The 19,763-nt window shown below is 42.5% G+C and overlaps 1 protein-coding gene across 3 annotated transcripts in view; it reads left to right on the plus strand.

Annotated features, from left to right (window-relative positions):
- Window positions 1–4,638: 4,638 nt before the first annotated feature.
- plxnb1b (plexin b1b) overlaps window positions 4,639–19,763 on the plus strand; it is a 373,688-nt gene continuing 358,563 nt past the window's right edge. For all 3 annotated transcript variants that reach the window (XM_063067659.1, XM_063067658.1, XM_063067662.1), the window contains exon 1: window positions 4,639–4,951. The gene's annotated coding sequence lies outside the window, so the exon portion shown is untranslated. The remainder of the gene's footprint in view (window positions 4,952–19,763) is intronic.

The following is a 19,763-nucleotide window of genomic DNA, read 5'->3' on the forward strand; positions in this document are numbered from 1 at the left end:
TAGAACCTCTTGGGACTTCCCTTAACCTTACCTGCCAGATCCATCTCACGTCCCCTCTTTGCCACCTTATTTTCTTCTTAAGTGTGTTCTAAATCTTTTAATAGTTATTAAGGGATTCACTCATCCTAAAACCTAATATATGCTTCCTTCTATCTCTTGTCTAAGGCCTTAATATCTTTCATCAACCAAGGCTCCTTAAACTTGTTCGGTTTACCCTTCACCCTAACAGGAACATGCTGCTCCTGGACCCTTGCTATCACACTCTTAAAAGCTTCCCACATGCTCTTTGTTCCTTTCCACTCCATCAAGCTCACCCAATTGACCCCTCCCGGATCCTGCCTAATTCCCCCAACTTTAGCCCCGCTCCATTTTAGGACCCAAACCAGTCCCATCATTTCCATTACTGTCTTATGGTCACCAGACCTGAAGTGCTGCCTGGTTGTCACTTCAGTTACTTATCCTGCCTTGTTCCTTCTGAGAAAGTCCAGTATTATATCCTCCCAAGTTAGCCTTCTCTATATTGACTCAATGTATAAACTTAGATACAGTATACAGACTCAATATAGACAGGGCCAGTAACATCATGAAGGATCCAATCCACCCTGCTCATGAACTATCTGTCCCACTCCCACTGGGAGAAGGCGATGTAGCATCCGCACAAGGAACAGCAGATTCAAAAAAAGTTACTTCCTCCAAGCAGTAAACCTGATCAACACCTACCCCCACCAATTCCACCTTCATTAATCCCCTTCATTATTCCCATCATTACAACCTTATGTAGAGCCTAGCACCACTCAATCAATCAATGTAAATGAGCTATCTTATGTGTTTATATTTATTGTGTTTTTAGTATTATTATTGTGGTTCTTTATCTTTTGTAATTTTTAGTGCTGCATCAGATCTGGAGTAACAAATATTTAATTCTCCTTACACTTGTCTACAGGAAATGACATGAAACAATCTTGAATCTTGACTTTTGAACATATGTAGATATATGGACACAGTATATGGACAATATATAGATAGAACAACACATGCTTGAAAGTTGGCAAATCTGATGTTGTTTGATAATCACTCTGCTCTAGCTCAGCAACATGGCCGGGCATTGGACTTCCACACAAACACCAGGAATTCTGCAGAGGCTGGAAATTCAAGCAACACACATCAAAGTTGCAGGTGAACACAGCAGGCCAGGCAGCACCTCTAGGAAGAGGTACAGTCGACGTTTCGGGCCGAGACCTTTTGTCAGGACGAAGGGTCTCGGCCCGAAACGTCGACTGTATCTCTTTCTAGAGATGCTGCCTGGCCTGCTGCGTTCACCATTGGACTTCCACACTAGGTCTGCTCAGTGTCATGACGGAAAATAATTTTCAGAGGTAACCCAATGTCATTTCTTCAGCATGTATACTAAACAGCATGAGCTGTTTATAACCGCAAAGGTTTGCAGCCATATAACACCATATGCATTTTCAGAATTTGCAATGCACCTCACTGGAAAGGAAGTACATTATTTGAAGCATTAGTTTATTAGTTAGGAGATGCAGCAGAATCAGAATTAGTTCAAGTTCAGATTATTGTCATTAAACCATGTACAGTACATGCATAGCACCAAACAAAACACTCCTCAAGACCAAAGTGCACAACACAGTACATATAACACACACATAACACAAAAAGTAATATGACCACAAATAAATTAACAAATAATAAGGTGCATTTACGATACGAGTTAAAAAGTATACAGTATAACACTACTGGCGCTTTATACCTAATGAGACTGCATGAAACCCCGTCTTACAGCCTGGGGGAAGAAGCTGTTTTCTATGCTAACGTTCTTATCCAAATGCAACAGTACCTCCTGCCTGATGGTAGAGGGTCAGAGAGATTGCTGATCAGATGGGAGGGATCATGAACATATGTTGTGAAATTGGTGGTCTTGTGGCAGCAGTACTGCGCCATACATAAAATAACTATAAATTACAATTTTTATATACATACATATAAACTAAATTAAATAAATAGTGCAAAAAAGAGCAAAAATAGAGTCGTAGTGTTAATGAGTTGGTTCATTGCCCATTCAGAAACCTGAGGACAGAGGGGAAGAAAGTGTTAGCTGTGTGTCCTGAGCCTCCTCCGTGATGGTAGTAATGAGAACAGGGCAGGTCCTGGGTGAAACAAAAGAACATAAGAAAACCCAAAAAAAGGTCTGAAGTTCCAATAACTAATGTGGTAAATATGCATTGAAACACACCAGAAAACATTGTTTGTTATCCACTCTAATGTAAGGAGATACTGTATGTTTGCTCTGTTCCCACAAGTGCCTGATATACAGAGTGTCATATGTAAGTGGATTTTTAATCTCTGCAAGCTCTAAAGCTCTAAGCTCGAAGCCACTGAAAGTTTGTTGGGAAAGACTTGACAAAACATGATGGTTCCTTACTAAATCTGACCATAATTTTGAACCTCTGTGGATTATTTTAACTACCAGCTAGTTATAGATCAGTAACTAGTAGATGTAAGCTATATGCTATAATGCCGGCAAGAACCTGATGGCATTTGGAGCAAGGAGAATGTCCTCTAAAGTAAGTCAAAATGTTTCTCAGTGGCGCCCAGAATCTCTCATGGCCTCCCAAGTAAGTGAAGAATCTATGATGACCTGGACTCCACTTCTCTGTAAAATGTCTTGTAAAGCCAGCAGGCAAGTAAGTAAGGATCCCTTATTGGAGCAGAGATTGGGGAGGGTGAATAGTGTAGTTCATTTAACCTAAATCTAAGTTATTGTTATTTATTGTTATACATTTTTCATGCAGGAGTTTTCCAAGATATCAGAAGAAGATGCTTGCCTCACTATAATCAGATCAGAGTCAGGTTCGTTCTTCACCGGCATATGTTGTGAAATTTGTTGTCTTTGCAGCTACAGTACAATGCAATACATAATAATAGAGAAAAAAACTGTGAATTACTGTAAGTATATGTATAATAGTTGAATTAAATAGTGCAAAAATAAAAATAAAAGAAAGTAGTGAGGTAGTGTCCATGGGTTCAATGTCCATTCAGAAATTGGATGGCAGAGAGGAAGAAGCTGTTTCTGATCATTGAGTGTGTGCCTTCAGGCTTCTGTACCTCCTTCCTGATGAGAACAGGGCATGACCTGGGTGATGGGGGCCCTTAGTGATAGATGCCGCCTTTTGGAGACATTGCTCCTTGAAGATGCCCTGGATACTATGGAGGCTAGTGCCCATGATAGAGCTGACTAAGGTTACAACTCTCTGCAGATATTTTCGATCCTGTGCAGTGGTCCCACCATACCAGAAGGTGAAGTGGCCAGTTAAATTGCTCTCCATGGTAATCAGTAGAAATTTGTGAGTGTCTTTGGTGACATACCAAATCTCCTCAAATTCCTAATGAAGTATAGCCACTCCCATGCCTTCTTTGAAGCTGCATTGATATGTTGGGCTGAGGATAGATCTTCAGTGACTGAAACAAATCCACTCCTCCCTTTATTTGGGACTTCCATGAAAGTTTAAATGTGGATAAGCAACCTCAGAAGTTTTTACACATCCAGTTATTTATTATATTCAGATCCAAAGTCAGTAGATGTGTGAAGAACATGGAAATCCAAGACTCTGAATATACTGCAGAAAAGTGGTCCTGAGGTGATCAGCTTATTGAATAGCGCATAGAACATGCTGTATAGTCCGGGCCCTTTGTCGGACGGCCTGGTAGCGGCCTTTCAGCCTGCTTGAAGATCAATCCCTTCCACACAACCCTCCCTTTTTCTATCGTCCATGTATCTGTCTAGGATTCTCTCAAATGTCTCTAATATATCTATCTTTACCACAATCTTTGACAGTACATTCCATGTACCTGTCACTCTCTATGGAAAAAAAAACTTACATCTGATATTCCCCACATACTTTCTTCCAACCACCTTAAAATGGTGTCCCCTCATAATAGCCATTTCACCCTGGGAAAAAGTATCTGACTGTCCAGTTGACCTATGTCTCTTACTATCTAGTACACCTCTATCAAGTCACCACTCAACCTCTGTTCCAAAGAGAAAAGCCCTAGTTTGCTCAGCCTACTCTCATAAATCATGCTGCCTAATCCTGGTAGATCTCCTCTGCACCCTCTCTAGTAGAAACGGCTTGAAATCATGCGGTCTCATCCTGGTAAATCTCCTCTGCACCCTCTCTGGTAGAAACACCTTGAGGTGCTGAATAGTCTAGTTCTGCATGTATTACTTGTGTCCCTTTGCATAACAGGGAATACTTTACTGGAAATAATGTATCTATAACAGGATTGTCAGTACCACTGCTGACCTTGTTTCTATCAACATCTTCATGGAAACAATTGTACTTGTATCATCATTTACTGTCTTAGTGTTGCTTGGTTCCATTTTAGCGTTGTTTTCCTATCGTTATCAGAACAAATTGAATCATTGCTGACCACGTAAGATGTGCCAGTTTTTTTTTTGTAACTGGCTGATATCTGTTAGAAGTTTGACACCATGTTCGTTTGTTGCTTGTTTGAGTCAGATAGGTGAGTGAGAACACTGTTGGGCATTGCCCTTTTAAGTGGCTGCCAAGGGCGTGTGTTGAAAGAGTGATGTCATCGGCTAGGCAGGTCTTGGTCTTTTCAGAACCTGTGTGTGTTTGTGTGGAGTGCCGAGTACATGTGATCTCCCAGTGCGGTGATTAAAGGGTGTTCATGAAGGGCCTGTGAGCTGGCAGCGAGTCTGCGAACAGTAGCAGGCACTGCACAGCATTTTCTCATTCACAGAGGGCAGGGAAATCAACACCGCCGTGCTGAAAAGTCCCGGGAGTTAAAACTTGCTGATGTACCGCTCGAAGCACTGAGCTGGTGGATTAATCGCTGATCAGCTGCTGGAACCGCGTGAGAGCCAACAGCAGAAGCCTGCGGTGCAATCTTAAAAAGAAACTTTTCCAAGGTAAGGCGTTGAAAGAGGTTATTGTGAATATATCGGAGAATGATGGTGATGAGGCACTTACTAGAAATCGTTTCCCTCTTCCACTTGTTTTTTTTCGTGACATTCTGTTGAATCCTTCTACTGAGGAAAATAGTTGTGCTCTTTGTTTTATTGAGGTGAGGGAGTAGTTTGCAGTGAGGGGGAGGGGGAGGGGTGGATGGGGTGGGGTGGAGTGGCGGTGTGGGGGGAGAAACAATTCGCTGCTGCCACTTGCTGGCAGCTGTTCTTTTCTTCCCGCTGCGGGTCTCCGGTGCGTTCCCATACTCCAAAGTTTTCATTTTGGGACGGGTGGGAGGGGGTTTAACTCCATTCCTGGACGGAGAGTGGGTCTCCGCCACGGGCCAGACAGTGTCGGTTCCGGGAGAGAAGGCTGTGTGTGGAACAAAGGTGAAATCTGTACGTGAATGGTGAGCTGTTCCTCTCCAGAACAGCAGGTATCTCTGGAGATACCTAAAGTGGCGCCTTTAGGTCTAACATAGCGCTTTTTTGGTAATCAGTAGCATTTTTGATGTAGAGAGTATCTCCTGGGAAACGCTGTCGAATCACCTGCCAATATATATGGACTCGGGGCAGTGGGACTTGGAACCCGTCGGAAGCAGGCTTCACACGAGCTTGTAGGTGTCAGATCCGGAGCACGTTAGTCGGTATAGCATTCCCTTTTTAAATGTTCGCGTTTACTGACTGGAGGGGTGGAGAAAGAGCCACTGTCTCTTTTCCGTGGAGTTCCCGTCTGGAACATTCACAGCTTTGGATTTATTTTAAATGACAAAGGTCAATCTTGTTTTCGCAACAACATATTGAAGGAGGTAGTTAGTCCATCTGTACCTTGTACTAGTTTCTCGTAGCACACCCTTGGTGCTTCAGTGCCAAGATTTCCTTCTGAATTTGCCAGCACTGACTCCCTGAACACCTGTTTGTTTATTCACCATCCTCACGATGAAGAGTTTCCGTAGAAGTAATACGTCTTTTTTTTGCTTCTGGATGAAATTAAAGATTTACTCCTTTGGCCCCCCCCTTTCAGGATTTTGATGTAAGGATTGTGACCAATTGGAAAGCAAATCCCATGACCAGCCACGTGATGTTAGTGCAACGGATCATCTGGTTATCATAGTCCCGGCCATATTTATCCTCCCCTCGGTAGACAGATACGAGCCCGCGGCGTTACTCAAGCGGAGATGAAGCAGTGGCTGATTGCCAGGAGGCAAAAAGTGTGACTAGAGGGAGGAGCCTTTTCTGGTTGGCTGCCGGTGACTAGTGGTGTTCCACAGGGATCTGTGTTGGGACCAATTCTTTTTACGTTGTGTGTCAGTGATTTGGATGATGGAATTCAAGTCAATTTTAATAGCCATATAATGCATATAGAAACAAGGCAATGTTTCTCCGAACCAGAGTGTAACACACAGTAGTACACACAAACACATAACACGCGATAACTTATGAAGGCGGGGATAAAATCTACAGGTGAATCACACATAAATAACAAACTAAAATGCACAAGTATTAAATATTGTAAGGTACAAAACAGATTAACCAGTGACACTTCGACTACAATGCGGCAGGGAGTTCAGAAGCCTAATGGCCTGGGGGAAGAAACTGTTTCTCATCCTGACCGTTCTAGTTTTTATGCATCAGAGTCTCCTGCCTGATGGTTGAAAGTCAGTGAGGATGCTGGATGGATGGGTGAGATCCTTAATATACCAAGGGCCCTGTTCAGCAGTGCTCCTGATAATTGCCCCCAGTGGATGGTAGGGAAACCACTATGATCCTCTCAGCTGTTCTCACAGTCCTTTGCAGGGACTTCTGGTCCGATGCTTGACTGCTCCCATACCAGATGAATTGATGGCTTTGTTGCAAAGTTTGCAGACGATATGAAGATAGGTGGAGGGGTAGGTAGTTTTGAGGAAGTAGAGAGGATACAGAAAGACTTGGACAGATTAGGAGAATGGGGCAAAGAAGTTGATTTCAGATACTGGCTCATAAAACACTTTGCCATGCATATGGATTTCTTTGCCTCTGCTCTTTCCTCTTCTTTAAACATTGTCCCGGTTGTTCAGGGTGAGGAGATTCACCCTTCACCCTGGCCTTTATGATCACTGATAGTGTTAATACAAACCTCTCCAACTCCTTATTTCCATTTGGAATATTTTTTGACCTGTACCTTTATGTCTGAGTTTGGAAGATCAAGTAAGCAAATGTCACTTGTCTCCCAAGTGGTCCAGCTAAGATTGCAAACTGATTTTGTGCATGAAGAAAGGAATGAACCCAAGTTGGACTATAACTTTTATAAATCATCTCTTTCCCTGGGTTTTCTTGCTGTGAAAATATTCCTTGGATGTTATTTGTTCTGTACTGCCCCCTCAGTTTGTGTGTTGTTCTTGATCAGGGGAACAGATGGGTTATTTGACTGTACATCAGTTAACACAGCCAGTTATATCTCCATGAATGACATCTAGGGGCTTAGTTTGGACGTTGGTTGGATGATAGAATATGTCCTTAATGTGTGGTAATATAAATATCTCCAATACTCTAAATGCAAGTCTAATAATAGCTGAGGGTGAATAGTTGGGATTTGATTGCACTGTATCCTGGCTTTGACATATTCTGGGGATGATTGGTCATTTGTTTGTTTGCCACTGGAGCACTGTTTGGCTTGTCATGATGTAGAATTAAAGAGCCAACAGTGGAAGTTATAACCTTTTAGTACACTATAGGTAAAACTTGGTCCTGGCCATCTAAGATGGGAAGTGAGAGATAACAAGGACATAGAATAGTATGGGCCCTTTGACCCTTGATGTTGTGCTGACTTTTTAACTTATTCCATGATCAACCTAATCCTTCCCTCTTACATAGCCCATTCCATTTTTCTTTCATCCATGTACCTATCTAAATATCTCTTATGTATTAGCCTCTGCTACCACCCCCGGGACTTACTGCTCTGTTTTTTTTTTAAAAACATCAACTTCCGACATCTCCTCTAAACTTTCCTCTAATTAGCTTAAAAAGATGCCCTCTGGGATTGGGCATTGCTGCCCTGGGTGTGCTTTAACAATTCCTCTTATAATCCTGTACACTTCTATCTAGTCACCTTTCCTCCTCCTCCTCCACTGCAAACGCTAGCTTGCACAACCTGATTCCTGTCCTTCATTGCTGCACGTCTTCCCCCACTCACTGGACAAGGGAGTCCAGACAGTGACAGGTTGACTTTAGATGTCGTTTCCTGTGAATCTCCCATGGGGTGAGAAGGGTGGTTTGTGTCTGTGAAATCAGACCTTCGAGAGTTGCTGCTCTAAGTGATGAAGATGGAAGAAAGCTAAAGGATATACCCAATCAGAATGCACAGCACTGAGTGTCTACTTTTGTGTACGGCAACAGATTGCTCATTCCTGCAGAGGTGATACTTGGGTTGCAGCTGTGGGCAATTTGATGGGACGTTAACCAAAGCATAAACTTTATGGTGAGCTTAACATTCCAGAATACCAGGTATTCAATTACTGTCAAAATTAAACACTCCCAATTTAATGATATTCTCCAATTCCCCAAGGTTTTTCTGTTGAAATCATCAGCACCAGTATTAATTTTCAATGCATACTTAAAAAAAATACTTATTAAAAATACAGCATAGACATTATGGAGCGATATTACTGTCCATGGTGCATTCAGCTGGGTGATGTAATCAGAGGATCAAAGGCTTGTCAGTAACTCAGTAGAATTGCTAAAGTGTATTAGTTTTCTGGATTTGTTTTAATTTAAGGTCATAAGATATAAGAGCAGAAGTAGGCCATTCAGCCCATCAAGTCTGTTCTGCCATTCAATCATGGACTGATCCAATTTTTCCAGTCATCCTCACTCCCCTGCCTTCTCCTCATACCCTTTGATGCCCTGGCTAATCAAGAACCTATCTATCTCTGCCTTAAATGCACCCAATGACTTGGCCTCCACAGCTGTTCGTGGCAACAAATTCCACAGATTTGCTACCCTCTGACGAAAGTAATTTCTCCATATCTCTGTTCTAAATGTACATTCTTCAATCCTGAAGTTGTGCCCTCTTGTCCTGGACTCCCCTACCATGGGAAATAACTTTGCCATATCTAATCTGTTCAGGCCCTTTAACATTCGGAATGTTTCTATGAGATCCCCCCCTCATTCTCCTGAACTCCAGTGAATACAGCCCAAGAGCTGCCACTCATTCCTCATACGGTAACCCTTTCATTCCTGGAATCATTCTCATGAATCTTCTCTGAACCTCCTCCAATGACAGTATATCCTTTCTAAAATAAGGAGCCCAAAACTGCACATAATGCTCCAAGTGTGGTCTCATGAGTGCCTTATAGAGCCTCAACATCATATCCCTGCTCATATATTCTATACCTCTCGAAATGAATGCCAACATTGCATTCTCCTTCTTCAGCACTGACTCAAGCTGGAAGTTAACCTTTAGGGTATCCTGCACAAGGGCTCCCAAGTCCCTTTGCATCTCTACATTTTGAATTCTCTCTCCATCTAAATAATAGTCTGCCCATTTATTTCTTCCACCAAAGTGCATGACCATACACCTTCCAACATTGTATTTCATTTGCCACTTCTTTGCCCATTCCCCTAAACTATCTAAGTCTCTCTGCAGGCTTTCTGTTTCCTCAACTCCACCCGCTCCTCCACTTATCTTTGTATCATTGGCAAATTTAACCATAAATCCATTAACCCCAAAGTCCAAATCATCGACATACATTGTAAAAAGCAGCGGTCCCAACACCGACCCCTGTGCAACTCCACTGGTAACCGGCAGCCAGCCAGAATAGGATCCCTCTATTCCCACTCTCTGTTTTCTGCCAATCAGCCAATGCTCTGCCCATGCTAGTAACTTCCCTGTAATTCCATGGGCTCTTATCTTGCTAAGCAGCTTCATGTGCGGCACCTTGTCAAAGGCCTTCTGAAAATCCAAGTAGACCACATCTCCTTATCTCCTTTGTCTACCCTGCTTGTAATTTCCTCAAAAACTGCAGTGGGTTAGTCAGGCAGGGTCTTCCTTTTAGGAAACCATGCTGGCTTTGGCCTATGTGCCAAAATATAGCCCGAAATCTCATCCCTAACAATTGATTCCAACAACTTCCCAACCACTGACGTCAGGCTAACAGGTCTATAGTTTCCTTTCTGCTGTCTCCCACCCTTCTTAAATAGCAGAGTAACATTTGCAATTTTCCAGTCATCTGGTACGATGCCAGAATCTATTGATTCTTGAAAGATCATCGTTAATGCCTCCGCAATGTTTCCAACTACTTCCTTCAGAACCCGAGGGTACATTCCATCAGGTCCAGGAGATTTATCCACCCTCAGACTAACTGTCTTTCACCCTTAAAGCTTTTGGCATCTTCTTTGATATTAGTCACCAGCTTCCTTTCATAATTCATCTTTTCCTTCCTCGTACCTTCTTAGTTTCCTTCTGCAAGTTTTTAAAAGCTTCCCAGTCCTCTATTTTACCACTGGCTTTGGCTTCCTTGTATGCCCTCTCTTTTTACTTTGGCTCTGACTTCACTTGTCAGCCATGGTAGTGACCTTCTTCCTTTCAAAAATTTATTCTTATTTGTAATATATCTATCTTGCACTTCCCTCATTTTTCGCAGAAACTCCAGCCATTGCTGCTCTGCTCTCCTTCCTGCTGGTGTCCCTTTCCAGTTAACTTTGGCCAGTTCCCATCTCATGCCATTGTAATTTCCTTTATTCCACTGAAATACTGACACATTAGAATTTAGTTTCTCCTTCTCAAATTTCAAAGTGAACTTGATCATATTGTGACCACTGTTCCCTAAGAGTTCCTTAACCTTAAGCTTGTTTATCACCTCCGGATCATTGCACAACACTCAATCCAGCACAACCAATCCCCTAGTGGGCTGAACAACCAGCTGTTCTAAAAAGCCAAACCTTAGACATTCTACAAATTCTCTCTTGAGGTCCAGTACTGACTTGGTTTTCCCAATCCACTTTCATGTTAAAAGTCCTCAACGATTAGCATGACATTGCCCTTCTGACATGCCTTTTCTATCTCCTGCTCTAATTTGTAATCCACATCCAGGCTTCTGTTTGGAGGCCTGTATACAACTGCCGTTTGGGTCCTTTTCCCTTTACTATTTCTTAACTCAACCCATAAAGATTCTACACCTTCCGATCCTCTGTCATCCCTTTCTAATGATTTAATATTATTTCTTGAACACAGAGCCACACCACCTCCTCTGCATGCCAACCTATCTTTCTGATACACCGTATATCCTTGGGCGTTCAGCTCCCAGTGTCAGCCATCCTTTAGCCAAGTTTCAGAGATGGCCACAACGTCATACTTTCCGATCTGTAGCTGAATTTCACGATCGTCCATTTTATTTTTTGTGCTATGTGCATTCAAATATAATATTTTCATATAACGTGCATTCAAAGTGTGGAGAATCTTTCTTGTGCTGCTGTATCATCTGGTCCTGCACTGAGGTGATGGTAAACTAGAAGAGTAATTAGTCCTCATTCCATTGTTAGTATTCTTGGCATGATGTTGAATTTTGCTGTTTTTGCTTGGCTGTATTAGCAATTGCAGTCTATTGTCCTGCCAATCACATCCCTCAGTCAGGAAATTATAAATGCCGTTTACCGTGAATAAATAGATTAGTGTCCGTTCAAGCTCCCAAAGGGGGAATGTTGGTAGGAAAACTCTGGAAAGTTGACCTATGCACCTCATTCTTTTAATTTATATTGTTTGTAATATGGGATATATTTGTTTAGCAAAATGAACAACCAGATGCACAGGGAATAAATGCAAGCAATTAATATTAAATCTACCAGATGTATGGGGAATAAGGCCAAGCAATTTGTATTGAATCACTAAAGAATTGACTAAAACCTTAAAATGAGAATTTGATTTTGATTGGTCTCTGAAAGTCTGGCAAAGATGCTAATAAACATCTGTGCATCTTAATTTCTGGAGCTTAAATCATTAACTCAGATGGGCTGGTTTTAATTCCTCAATTATCTGCCAAAAAAGTGGCTGGAATGTGAAGAAGCAAGCCCATGGTCCCAATTCTGCCCTGAGCACTTCACTGAAAATCCATTTTACTTATCCCCTCTGGTGTCTGTAGCCAGGGATAGGCAATGATAATGCAAATGGGTGTCAGGAAATGGTGCATTTTTCTGGGGTATATTTCAGAAAAGAGCTAACCCCGTTTGGACTTGATACCAGAGAAAATCAGAAATAAATTAAGCTGGCACAGGAAACACTCAGCAGGTCAGGCAGCATCTTTGAAGAGAGAAGTGGGGTTAATAGTTTGGATGGATCACCTTTTCATCTGATGGTTATTGATCTGAAATATTAACTCTGCCAATTCTGGGCTGCTGCCTGACCTATTAAGAATCTCTGGTATATTCTGATTTTTATTTTTTGCTATTTAGTTTTCCTTTGCAAATAGAGAAAATGACTTTGGTTCAGAAGAGAGAGAGAGAAGTGTGTGTTGTTTCATATTAATGTTGAAGTTGTCTTCTTTCCCTTCAGTCTGTGGATTGAATTAACCCTAGAGCACCCAATATTGTGCCTTGCTCTATTGCCTAGTTCAGTTTGAGAAGAGTTGCAGACTTTGAGAGAATCCATGATCGTGTTCATTTTCACTGACATACGTTGTGAAATTTGTTCTTTTGCGGCTGTAGTACAGTGCAATACGCAATAAACCACTGAGTTATAATAAGAATATGGGGAGTAATAAGTGAAGTAGTGATCATAGTCTGCTCAGAAACCTGATGGCAGAGGGGGAAAAGCTGTTCCTAAAACACCGCGTGCGTCGTCGGGTCGCCAAAACACCGCGTGCGTCGTCGGGTCGCCAAAACACCGCGTGCGTCGTCGGGTCACCAAAACACCGCGTGTGTGGCCGGGTCCCTAACACACCACGTGCATGGCCGGGTTCCTACACCTCCTCCCTAATGGCAGCAACGAGAAGAGGGCATGTGCCAGATGGTGAATGTTCCTAATAATGGATGCCACCTCCTCAAGGGCGTGGCCTATTGAAGATGTCCTCAGTGGTGGGGAGGCTAGTACCCATGATAGAGCTGGCTGAATTTAACAACCGTCTGCAGCTTTTTTCAACCTGATATACTGGCAAGTTTGAGGGCATGTCTGAAGTACTGTGCACACGTTCCTCTTGGGGATCAGTGCAAGATGGAGATTGGGCTCAGAGACGTCAAACTGCTAAGTCACTAGTGGAAACGTGGCCTTGCCAGAGTTGTTTGAAGCTGCAAGTTCATTATCCTATGGAAATAAGCCAACCAAAACCTTGATGTCGAAAGTGCAGTCTTGAATATTTACAGTAGGATAGAAATCACCCATAATGCTGGGAAATTTTCCTGACAGAAGAAATCCAGTTAAGACTTGGGGGGAAAAAGAATGTTCTGACCTCTAACCGACCTGACCATTTTCCTAGCAATAATTAGCTTCTACCTGGGGAGGTTGGATAATTACACCCTCAGATTGAAATGACACACTATATCATACCCAGTTGTGTATTAACATCAGCGTGTGCTTGATGTGGTGTGATCTTCCCTGGTACAACACAACAACTTGCTGAAATTGCCAAGGGAAGTCTTTGGCATAGCTTTTCTACTTTAAGATAGAAATTCAGTTGTCTGTTCAGGATTAGAAATCACAGAACAAAACTTGGACCATCCGTTCTTAGCCGCTAATTCAGCTGTGAGTATATGTGGTACTTTCTGTCCATCTTCATTTTATTCATTGTTTATTTATTATGAACAAAAGGGCATTTTGTGTATTGGGAGGTAATTACATATGGTGATTGGTCTGTTTCAAGATGTTGAAGCCTTTCTGTAGGCTGAAGACATGTTTCCAGTAAACTCTGAGGCTTTCAAAGTTCAAAGTAAATTTATTGTGAAAGTACATATATGTCACCATATACACCCTGAAATTCATTTTTATGTGAGCATTCAAGGTTCAAAGTACATTTATTATCAAAGTATGTATACATGATACCATCTTGAGATTAGTCTCCTTGCAGGCAACCACAAAACAAAGAAGCACAGAAGAACCTGTTTTTTTTTAAAACATATGACCGTCAAACACCCAAAGCGCAGAGCGGGGGGGGGGGGGGAAAGGTCAAATTATACAAATGATAAAAGTAAGCAAATAGCATTCAGAGCAAAAGAGAGGTCCACAGACACGAAGGCCAGGGCAGCTGGAACTGGCCTCAATTAAGCACAGAGCCTCAGTGAATACAAAAAAACACAAAAGACTCAATGAAAGACTGCATACAACAGTACGGACAGATAACCAGTGTGCAAAAGATGATGAACTGCACAAATACAGTAAAAGTAATATTCAGAATGTGAATTGTGGGTTCCTCGAAAGTGAGTCCATAGTCTGTGAAATAAGTTCAGTGTTGAGATGAATGAAGTTATCCCTGTGAGTCCTGATGAAGAGTCTCCACCCGAAATGTCAACTGTACTCTTTTTCCATAGATGCTGCCTGGTTTGCTGATTTCCTCCAGCATTTTGTGTGCGTGTAGCTTGGATTTCCAGCATCAGCAGATTTTCTCTTGTTTTTGTATTTATTCTCCTGGTGCAGGATGCTGATGGTTGAAAGGTTCTTGAGCCTCTCTGTCACTGGGTTTTCTGTTTGTCTGTTGCTTATGCTGTACAAATGGAGTGATTGAAACCCAACTGAGTTCTGGGTATTGGTCATTGGAGGGGTATTGTATATACAGTGGGAATGTTTGGTGTCTGAACTTTAATTCTGATGAACTTCGCCTGCCTTAGCATGGGAGTGGTGGCCATTCAGTCCTTCAGTGCAATCATGGTTGATCCTCAATCTCGTCACATCTCTGTTCTCTCCCTCTGTCCTTTGTATTTTGTAGTGTATCTAGAGTGAGAGGTGACATAACACACAAATTCTTGGGAATGCATGGGCACATGTATGTGGACAAAAGACACGAACGATAAATACAATAGAAACACAATAAATATAAATACATAAGATAGCTCCTCTACATTGATTGTATGTTCATAAAGTGACACCAGGCTGTACATAGGATGACTGACAGGAAGTAATAAAGTAATGGTGGGTGGAGGTGTTGATCAGCCTTGCTACTTAGAGAAAGTAAATGTTTTTGAGTCTGGTGCTCCTGGTGTGGATGCTATGTCACCTCCTCCCTGATGGGTGGGACAAACAGTTCACGAGCAGGTTGAGTGGGGTCCTTCATGATGTTACTAGTCCTTTTCTGGCACCTTACTGTATGTATGTTCTTGATGGTGTGTAGACTTTTTAGATCATCTGTGAAAGGAAAGTGAAGACTACATATGATAGCTGATCACTGGAATGCTTTCAAATGCTCCCAGCCCTCCTGGATTGAGCAAGACTTTGCCAGGCTCTGAGATGGGAAGCTTCCTGTCCCTTGTCCCAGTGTTACCTTCAGCTTCCTGGCAAGAGACAAGTTTCTCATGACAGATTTCCAATTGACAGTGTTCCCAGCAGTGACTTGGGGCAGGGTCAGGCATGTCTGGTCTCACGGCGAACAGGTGATTGTGCTGCTCAGTCTGTATAAAGAGTGGTGGAAAATTTATGTCAGGCTAGGGCAGTTCCCCTTCGTAAAGGCAGGCAGCATTGTAGCTTAGTGGTTACTGTGGTGCTGTTACAGTTTGCCGTTAAGAGTTCAATTTCGACATTGTCTGTTAGGAGTTTGTACGTTCTCCCCATGGAATGTGTGGGTTTTCTCTGAGTCCTCCGGTTTCCTGTCTCAGCACAAAGACGTGCCAGTTGATAGGTTAACTGGCCTCTGTAAATTGCCCTGTGATTAGACTAGGGTTGAATCGGGGCTGTTTGCTGGCATTGTTCAAAACGGCTGGAAGAGCCAAATCTGTGCTTTCTCTCTAAGTAAATAAAAACAAAAAACACAACTTGTCCATTTTTTAAAAAAAAGTAGAGGATCATTTAAATTTTATTATGTTGATGAATGAATCTCAGTCATTTACAGTAATGCAGCCTACATGCTTTGCCAGTGAGGAAATTACGCAATCATTTTTGCTTAGCTTGAGAATAGCGTTCTTGTCAAAGTTAATGCCACAGTGCACCCACAAGAACAGACACTTCCACTCAACGCTAATGATAAGGAACACTTAGCTTGGTATCAAGAGACAGAAAACAGTAATGCTGTGTTTGCTCCAAACATAATGGCATTGCATCTTTTCCCTAGAATTCTTTGCTGCCTGCTGTAGTGCTCTTGCCTGTAAAGAGATGTGACTGACTGGCAGGAAGAGAGATGGAGAAACCCTTAGTTGCTGGTTGGGGAATGGGAGTGAGAAAAAGGTTAGATATGGGCAAGAAAGAAGGGGAGCACTTGGGAATCAAGTAGGAGGTGAGGGAGCGAAGCTGTTGTGGGGGGCCAGCAATGTATAGAGATGGGTGTGTGTGCGAGGAGCACTGATATAAGCTGTCGGGAATCTTCAGTGCCCATGGTAGGCTTTTGAGGATTCCAGTTAGGTGGAAGATGATGGAATGTACAATCGACCTTCACTAACCCGACTACCTATAATCGGGCACTGATTTCGGATTTTCCGCGCAACTATAATTTCAAATTTCCCGGGCAACCGTACCGATCTGCTGCACATTGTTTTGGTTGCGCTAGATCTGTTCATGTGTTGGCTCGCTCTTGTAAGCACAGATAGGTGATTCCTGCTTGTTTTCCTGTATTTATTAATATCATTTGCGTGAGGCGTGGCCACCCGGCACCTGCCCGTCTCACCCGCCAGCGACGGGGGAGCTGGCACCCGCTGGGTCGGTCCGCCTTCTTGCCCGCCTGCTGGCATTCGTGCACTGCTCTCCGGCGTCGCCCGGCCGGCGTTCCGTTCTCTTCTGCCTACAACCTGAGATCAGACGTGGCGACCCGCTGAATTTAAACATATTACTAAGCAGAGAAAAAGAAACTAATGAGGATTCCCTCAGTAACTGCGTGGGAAGAGCCGAGCGCCGAATCCCCGGCCACCTGGCAGTCACACGATAAGTGGCGTATAGAAGATCTCCTTTCTCCGACTTCTGCTTCTGCTCACCCAGATGTGCTGCCACCAACATCAACAGGTTTTGAAGAAACTGTTGTGCCAGTTTCAGCACCAGTTCCTGATGCTTCACTCATTTTTCAAGATGAAGATGTTGATCCTGACAACCCCACCCTTGCAGACATGTAACTTTGCCTGAAGGTATATTAAACGTCTCACTTTAGGAGCAGTAGTGCTCAACTGTTCTGTATAAGTTAATTCCTGTACATTTACCTGTACCCTTTTATTTTATCTGTGCCTGTACAGTATATTTTAAAATTTCACTTGCTACTCACTTAATATTTCTGTTTCATTACTGTCTAACTTGTACTGATTTACATGATATTTTAAAGGTATGATGAGGTGGTTAGCTATTGCTTAACATGATCCTTCTGTAATTCGGCATTTTCACTAATCCGGCACTCCTGAGGTCCCAATGGTGCCGGATTATAGAAGGTCAACCTGTACTTGAATTGAGGGGCCAGTTATTCATATGTTAAAGTTGGGATGAACCACTTCATTTTATAGTTATGGGTTTGATCAGCTCTGACTTGATTAGATTAGATGTCATGTGTTTCATTCGCTTGCAAAGTGGAGATATCACCGGCATCAACAGTATTTATTATCAGGCCATAAATTTCCCTGAATTGAGTCAACCACATTGCAGTGGTTTTGAAATAGTCAGGTTGTTAAGGACGACAGATTTCCTTCCCTGAGGGGCATTAGTGAATCAGATGATGTTTCACAACAATCCAGTGACTTTCTTTGAAGTTCTGCATTTTATTTAACTCCAAAACTTTAAACTCCTTATCTGCCTTGTTGGGTTTTGAACAATAGTCTAGTCCAATGACTGGTTATTCAGTAACAGTATGCTATGATCAGGAATGTTGCCTGTCAGTTTTGACAAGCCTGCAGGATCTTTGGACCACATACTGGATCACAGTTGTGGAGGGGAATAAGCAGCTGATGTTTTTGGCTGAGACCCTTCATTGGGATTGATAAGGCAGGAAGCAGTAACCAGAATAAGAAGGTGGAAGGGGGAAGGCATTCTTATTTTGGCTTTTTAAAAAAAAATAGCCCAAGTCCCTGAATGGCTTGACTGAGGAACTGGTGTTAAGCTGTCTTCGGCCAGCTTGTTCTCAATCCTAGTGCACCATACCCTTTGGAGTTACTGCAGAGAAGAAAATGCTTACATTTGATAATTGTTTGTCAATCTGTGTTTATATGTAGTTTTTCATAAAATTGCTTTGTATTTTGTTTTCCTTTAAGTGCTTGCAAGGAAATGAATCGCAGGGTAGTATGTGGTATTATAAAGTGGCCACTTTATTAGGTACAGGAGTGGAACCCGGTGTGGTCTTTTGTTGCTGTGGCTCATACACTTCAAGGGTCAATGTGTTGTGCGTTCAGAGATCCTCCTTCTGCACACCACTGTTATTTCCCTCCTGTCAGCTGAGCCAGTCTGACCATTTCCTCCTGACCACTCATTAACAAGGAATTTTCACCCACTGGATGTTTTTCTTTGTTTTTCGCATCATTCTCTGTAAACTCTAGAGATTGCTATGCCTGAAAATCCCAGGAGATCAGCAGTTTCTGAGATACTCAAACCACCGCGTTTGGTGCCATGGCCAAAGTCACTTAGATCACATTTATTTCCCATTCTCTGAACAACAACTGAACCTCCTGACCATGTCTGCATGCTTTTGTGCATTGAGTTGCTGTCATATGATTGGCTGATTAATGTACAGATGTAGCTAATAAAGTGGTCCCTGGGTAAGTATATACTTTGATAAATTTGCTTTGAACTTTGAACTGACAAGCATTTATATGAAGTAAGTTTTCTTTTAAAAAAAAATCTGTTAAAGGTTTGTGAATAGAATGCTACAATTTCAAATGTCACTGTCTGAGGCAGATGGATTGCAGTAAGCAGAGCAGTGCATCGGTGCTGTATGAACTCAATGGCTTTCCTCAGTGTAAGAATGATGTACATGGGTTGTTGGTGAGGATGCATTAGTTTATGGGGCCAAATTCCACACTCGATGAGTCTAAAATTGTTTATCTCATCTAGATTTATTATTGCTAGCCTGAAGGCGTCAGGAAGTACTGCAAGCCCACCAAGCAAAGCCACTGTGAAATACTGACCTTGGATTCTCATCCCAGTGGTGACATGCCCCCAGCTGAGACCATATGCCCACAAATCTTAACTTCTAGATTTAGAAGCTAATAGTGGAAACATCTGCACCTTTTTATGCAGTAATTATGAGGAACTGGGTGTGTAGTTGTTGACTAGTTCAGTTTTTTGTTTGCTTACTGTGAGTGTGTACGAATGTTAGAATAGGTTTGTACAGTGGAATTTGTTTGGTGGTCCTAGTGTTCAGAGAGCAATTTAAAAAGCAAATGCTGCAGCCACCAGACTGTCCAAATGCAAGCCATCAGCGTGTTCAGGTCATCAGGACGTGTGGGATAATCCAGACTGCAGGATTGAGATCCTATTGCATGTGACAATTTCTAATATGAGTAGCCCTTTTCATTAGGTTGGAGTACTGAGAGACTTTGAGGAATGGCCAGAGACTGTATTCCCCAGCCCCCCCCCCCCCAGAATCTCTGACCTCCCTGTGCATGCTTCAAGTTTCATTGTCCAGGTTCTTGGAACCAGAACAACCTCTTTGGCATGAGTGTGGTTGGTGAGGAATGATGCAAGAGTAAGGTGACCATATTT

The sequence above is a fragment of the Mobula hypostoma genome, chromosome 15 (assembly GCF_963921235.1).
Source record: "Mobula hypostoma chromosome 15, sMobHyp1.1, whole genome shotgun sequence".
NCBI classification, from domain to species: Eukaryota; Metazoa; Chordata; class Chondrichthyes; order Myliobatiformes; family Myliobatidae; genus Mobula; species Mobula hypostoma.